Consider the following 7,155-nt stretch of genomic DNA (forward strand, 5'->3'; position numbering starts at 1 on the left):
GTTCGTTTCGTAGTGAGTCGGCTATACAGGGTGTCCCAGCTATCATGCACCAAGATTTAAAAAAAGAATAAAGGCGTAACTCGAAAGAAACCAGGTGCATAATGTTTGCAGTACTGTGAAGAAGCGGACAGTATTTTTTTCTTTAATGAGACTTAATTAACTAATTGTAATTAATTATCTAACTCGAGAAATACTGTCCTAATCACTAAAGTGTCAATGAGGCACTTGTAGGTAACCACGAGGGGCATCTAACTGCGGTATTTTCAGCGATGAACTAATTGCGTACACATTTATTCTGGCTGATAAAGGAAACCCGCGAAATATGAAAAATACCACGTGACGGCGCCTCCGCGCGCGCCGTAAAGCAACGCCCTCAAACAGGCTGCCTCTGAGTTAGCCAGAATGAAATACACAAAAGAAAGAAAGAAGAAATCGCGTCCGAGTTTGTTCCTTATCTGCACACGCGTCCCGCGAATCTTGCTGCTGCTGCTCCTTCGATGCATGCTATTATCAAGGTGATGCGCTGTCTCTTCGGGCGGGTAACACGCGAAGCAGTTGCTTTCAATCAGCTTTGTTTGGGGACGCTGCTTTACAATGCGCGCGTAAGCGTCGTCACGTGGTATTTTTCATATTTCGCGGGTTTCCTTTATCAGTCAGAATAAAGGAGTACGCAATTATTCGTCGCTGAAAATAGCGCAGTTATATGCCCCTCGTGGTTACCTACAAATGCCTCATTGACACTTTAGTGATTAGGACAGTATTTCTCGGGTTAGATAATTAATTACAATAATTAATTAAGCCTCATTAACGAAAAAATTACTATCCGCTTCTTCACAGTACTGCAAACATTATGCACTAGGTTTTCTTCGAGTTACGCAATTTCTCTTTTTTAAAATCTTGGTGCATGATAGCTGGGACACCCTGTATATAACATGTATTGTTTTGATTTTGCTGGTTGATTTTTATTTGTGGTTACTTTTTTGTATTTCCCTTTTGGGATGCACTTGGACAGAATATACCCAGTTATGCAATTCTATATTTACTTGCGAAAAGTCGCTTTACCCCCCCCTGCTGCTCTGCTCCTACCTTACCTTCGCCGAATCCTCTTTCACATGTTCTATACCCCTCGACACCACTGATGCGTCTTCCGCAAATTCCGCAATCGGCGGATAACGGCACTAGCGCAGTCATCAGGAGCTGAACTTTTAACTCGCTGTAGCATTCATACTTGTAGTTCGCTTCGGGAAATAAGAGCAAGAATTAAAAGCGCGTTGGCATGTAAAGGAGTACGCTTACGAGCGAAATCAACGGAAAGTCTCTGCCGCCTATTTGCAGCCACCAGCGCTGCAGCCTCAAGTTCAACCTATTGATTCATTCATCGTAGGTTTTAACGCGCCGACCCAACGCAGGCGATGAGGCGCGCCATAGCGGAGGGCTCCGCATTAACTTTGACCACTTGTGGTTCTTTAACAGGCGCCGAAATCGCGAGCACGTGGGCGTTTTTCCTTTCCTCCTCCATCAGAAAAGCTGCCGCCGCGGCCGTGAATTGAACCCGCGTACTTGCGCTCAGCGGTCCAGCGCCATAGCCACTGAGCCACAGCAGCGGGTAAGTTGAACCTATTCAAGTAGCGGCAAATTCCGCTCGGTCGAGTGCTCCCTTTTTTTCAACACCGACGAGAGGCAATAACTCTTGTTCAGCTTGAAGCGCATTCAGGCCGACCTTTAGCAGGGATTTTTGTGTCTAAGCGAGAGCCCATCAGCCGTTGCCGGTTCCGCGTGCACGGGCGGGTTGTGGAAGAGCGGGTGGGGGGGGGGGGGGTGCGGTGGTAGGCGGGCATGCACAATTAGGCCTCATGCCTTCAGCGATGACATCTCTGCTGTGCCGATCGGTGATATAAAAGTGGACGTCCCGCAGCCCAATGCGAACTGTCTGCTGTCCACATGGTATAGGGGCTTGTTTTGTGGGGTTACACAGAGAGCAAGACGCCTAAGATACGGGAGGGAAAAGGACAGCCCAGTACTTGTCAGCTACAATAAAGATCAAGTGCACCGAAGATTTACCTCACTGTGAAACAAATGCGTGTCCTTCTCTCGAAAGAACAACAGGCAGAATTGGAAAAGCGTCGGTGCGGAATAAAGACCGAATGTGCACGAAAGCATCGTGAAGCCACCGCCATTCTCGGCTCAATTTGCAGCTCGTCCAGTAGCTCCGAATCGAAGGTGCCCGCTTGGAACGCTGATGTAGGGCAATAACACTGATTCAGCTTGAAGGGTCTTCCGAGCGACATTTTCGCCCCCGTCTTTCATGTTTACGCAGGCGCTCATCAACCATTCTCGGTTTATGTGTGCACGGCTGGGTAGTGGAGGCATGTGTGTGTAGTTGGGTGGAGCGAAGGGGGGGGGGGTGGGGGGGGGCATGTACGCGCAGCTAGGGTTCATGGCCTCACCGACAGTGTGCTCGTTGTGCTGATGGTAAGCTTAAACAAGGTTGTGTCACGGCCCAATGCGGCCTTCCTGCAGGCCTCTGTGGTCAAGTGGTTCGAATCTGTGTGTTAAATAGACACTAACATGCCTGCGACACGGTTTGTCCAGTAGAATAAAACTTTAGGCCGGCCAAGTTTCATTCAGTAAATTGGCTAGGAACTATGCTCAATGGCACATTACAAACCAACGTGTTTTTTGGGGTCCTCCTGGCACTGCGCCAAGCTCAGCTGGCCACCCTTGTTAACAGGAGTGAAAGGGCACTGATTTGTTAGTTAAAGTTAGCGTATCTGTGCCGGCTGGGTGGTGCGTACAAGTTGAGCGACGGCGATTGGTTGAAATGCGTTTACCCACGGCTGTTCCGTTTCAAGTACTCGTCGATATAGCTGGGTTGCTCTCCATGCACCACACTAGGTCAGGCGACGGGGGAACCTCGCAGTCCATGTCGCTTGTACGGGCAGCGTCAGTAGGTGTGTGCGGCTTCTCCGCAGTAACAGCACAGTCGACGACGATAAGGGTTCGCCGTACCCGGTCTTCCGGGGAGCATTGTGCTGCGCGGCATGACGTCGGCCGGATGGTTTTGGACTGCGGTACGCCAGGGCCTCCAGGCGGCGGACGGCAGTAGTGCTCTGATGGCGAATAGCTGCGGAGTAGTTCATGGTTAGATGTTAACCATGTGCCTCCGGTGGCGTAGAAGTCCACAGTGCTTGCTCAATTTCTTCTACGATCACGTTCGTCAGGCAGACGACTTGAAGTTGTGGCGGCGTTGGGAAACGTTTTCGCAGCTGCTCCCTGACCACTGCGCGAATGGTTTCGCGTCTCGTCAACACAGTTCGCACTGGCTGTACCAACGAAGTGGCGGCCATTCTACTGTGGTGAGGGATAATTCCCTCCCAGGTTCTTTTCAGGTATTCTGTGGCGACTGGGACCTGCCACAGTGCCAATAATTAAACGAGGGCGGTTTACAACGGAACACACATATATGTTTAAGAAAGCACGGCACACATAAAAATACAAACGATGACAACCGAAAGCAAATCACACCTCAAAGTTAAATGACACAGACCTAACCCTACGGCATACGAAACCTAAGGAAAGTACCAAGGGAAGTTCCCACCGAAGATTCAGGGCGATGAGGCGTTTTACGCCAGGTGTTGCGGGTGCTGGTGATGATGCGAGGGGTGGTGTTGCTGGGCTATGATGATGGTGTCGCACTTGCCGGGACCTCGACGAGGAACATGCACCGTTGTCATCGTTCACAATGGTTAGCTCGGCCCCCGTTCACGATCGGGCGCCCCGTAGCAGTGGCCAGGAGACAACCATGCACTGCAGATCGCCGACGGGCAGCAGGCGGCGGTCCGTCAAAGGGCGGAGCACCATGATTCAGGAGTCGCGTCTCGGCTCCAGGATACCATGGCGCCAGGTAGACTCCTCTCGTGCTCGGGTCCCGAAAACCCCACGAGCTTCGAGTCTTCAACATGGACGTCGCGCTTCTTCAACCTGCTCCGTTCACTACTCCCGGCGTTCTTCTTTCTTCTCGCCTGACTACCATAGCTGTTCGGTTGTGGCCGCCTCTCATTGGTCCACGTCAACCCCTCCAGTGGCTTGCCACTTCTTTCTTCGCGGAAAAACCAGTCCGGCGCATCTGCCCGGGCTGCCTGTGGGGAGCTCGCACTCGACATGACCTTCCCCGACGAGAGCTGGGGAGAGACTTCTCTCGGCTGCGACCGTGTGTTATGTACCCGAAAGTCAAAAGGCTTACCCACTTGATCGTGACTCTGGGTAGAGGAATCACGCCCCCTGCTCAACAGAGAACACGTGATGGGGTATACATTGCACCTGCGGGCGCCCAGTCTAATTGTGCGCGTTCCGTTCGTTCGTTCTGCTTTTTCGATTTGCTTTTTCGCCGTATAGCAATACAGATGGAGTAAAGGTTGTTTCGCACGTGGAGAAGAAGCGGATCGGCTGCAATCGTGGACTTAATCCATCTGGATGGTCGTGAAGTTTGCGTAAAGCTTTGCTACCTTCAAGCATTCCGCGTTAGTGTGAGCTTCGTCTATTTTCCGTAGAATAAAAAGAATACGACATGGAGATTAGGTTGCTTATACACGTGTCGGAGTGCTCGGGTTGTGGTTAAATGTTCTAAGATTACCCGTAGTAAGGCAAGAACATTATTTCTGTTTCTTTTAAAGGGACAGCTCTATCCCAAATGAAGGGGCATGAGTTAAAGCACCTTGATGAGAAACGATTTTGCTGATGACGCCCTAGAACTTTTTAAATCAAAATTTTTAGATCTACGAGCCGTATGTGTCCCTCCCAAAAATAATGCTGGCAACCATGACATAGAGTAGCTGGGCAACATACTTTTGTCTGTATGCGAAATAAAAAAACGATATTTAGAAACTTGTCCACAGCTAAGACAGTTTGAATCACGGCCTTTCCTGTTACTTTATGTGTGTTTTTAATGCAACCGTCTATTTTGCAAAAATGCTCCATCTGTTGGGATAGACGATAAGTAGAATCTGGCTTCACGTTGTGGAGGTGTGAAGTTCGATTCTCCCGGGGAGCGACGTTTTTTTTCTAATGCTGCCGCTGGTGTATGTTGAAACTGAAATCAAATATTTTGGCAGAACAAACGCCCCTGACTCAGGCAGAATCGTGAACGCTCCTTCACTTGGTCTGTTTACTGAACGCTGCCGTTGATTCTGGGCATGGAGGCTCAGTTAGCCACACTGAGAGCAACCCAGCGACGGCGGGTGGCATGTTACTAAAATTTTGAAAATAATGTTTCGAAATGCATATGCAATTTAACCTTGTACAAATACTTGTGTTAAAACGTTTTCAATACGTAAAATCAACGTTTCAGCAGTTACAGTAGCTGCTATGTTTTCAGGTCACGTGACAGGGACACATATTGCAGCGTCACGTTTCGACACTACGAACCGCCACCCTTCCGATTTCAGGAAGTTTGCTGCCAAATTAAAATCATTTCCGCCAATTTGTTTGGAAATTGCTTGTGGTTACCGGGCTATATAAAACACTGGCTTTCATATGAGCTAGAGAACATATACGCGACAAAAATGGGCTGTCTGTCCCTTTAACAACAGAGCTTTTTAAACTTGAGCTTGGTCTTTTTTAAATCATCAAAAAATACCAAGAAAAAAGAATCTCACCAGGAGCTCGGCGACCAGGACGAGCTTGGCGAATTGGATTTAACAAAACGCGTGCGCACAGTGAGGAGTGCGCGTCGTCGTACCGGCTTGCGTGTGGGCTTGCGCGAAGTAAAGTGAAGACCTCCCGTCTTTGCCGTCGTCGTCTTGCACGTGCCTGATACGTGAAGTGACTGTCACTACAGGGCTCCCCTCTCTCGCCCCACCGTAGATCCGGAGGCCGTTGTGGTGCACACGTTAGGTTTTTCGTGGGTTCATCTTGGAAATGTCGCGGCGCAGTCGTGGAGAGAGAGAGAGAGAGAGAGAGAGAGAGAGAGAGAGAGAGAGAGAGAGAGAGAGTAAATGTTTATTGAAAAGGAGAAGAGGTCGCCTGAGAAATTGACCTTGGGCCTGCTACTTCCTTCTGGGGGGGAGGGTACTGAGGACAGAAAGAGAAAGGAATGAATATGGAAGGTATGGGAACTGACAATGATAGCGACAAATGAAGTATGTACGTATGTACAAGCAGTAAAACCAATAAACGTCTCACGTACAACGGGGCGCTGAATCAGATGACTACAGTTCACTTTTTAGCACATGACTCTCATCCATGAAAAAAAAAAAGAAACTGCTCAGACATTATTTCGCAGTCTGTTCAATTTTGTCGCAACCTAGAGGCGAGAATTCAAAGAGGAGTCACCAAGAAATGTAACCAGGGCTTTAACGGCTAGGCTTTGTTTCCGGTTGTCAGCCCACGTGCCCAAAATCTTTTGTTCGGACAGAGGGCGAGTGTCCAAGCGTAGTAAAGCTGTCGCAAGGTTCATTCGCTCACTAGAGTACTTTAGACAAGTACTAAGCAAATGTTCGATAGTCTCAGGACAACAGCACAGAAGGGGAAGCCCTGCGTGGGTCGGAGGGAGGCGATGTAAGCGGGCTTGACTCGATAGGCAGTGACGACGTCGTGACGGCCGTTTATCTCGAGGCTGACAAGTCTTCGGTTGCCACTCGCCGTACGACAAGTATGAGAAGATTTGCTACTTCTGCTTCCTCTCTCTTGGGATCCGCTGCCAGTAGGGGGAGAACCTAGGTCGACTTCGCAAGTGCGCTGTTTCTCCGGCCTTGCACCACTCGTGCAAGCTACGACGGGGAGGGGTCAGTACTAGTTAGCTAGTATGGACTAAAGTTAAAAGTTTTGCTGCATTGACATAACATAGAAATTATACAAAAAACTGAGCCCCAGTTTCCTAAGACTACCTCAGAAACATCAGTTACAATCATTCGTCGAAACGAATGTCTTTGCTAAAGGCGCCATTGTTTGGTGAAAAAGATATTTGGACAGCTAGATACTGCTCTTGTAGTGTATCTTGATTTCATCAGACTACTTGCGTTGCTGAAAAACGTTTAACGTCATACTATTACAGGTGCGATTTGCGAAATACTTTTGGGTGTGAAGCCAACCTGAGAAGAACACTTTCGAGCTAGCTTAACCAAGGGGTTCGTGATATTGTTCATGCGGAACGCTGGG

This window comes from Haemaphysalis longicornis, unplaced genomic scaffold (assembly GCF_048455015.1).
Source record: "Haemaphysalis longicornis isolate Haplotype H1 unplaced genomic scaffold, Haemaphysalis longicornis Haplotype H1 scaffold_12, whole genome shotgun sequence".
Lineage (NCBI taxonomy): Eukaryota > Metazoa > Arthropoda > Arachnida > Ixodida > Ixodidae > Haemaphysalis > Haemaphysalis longicornis.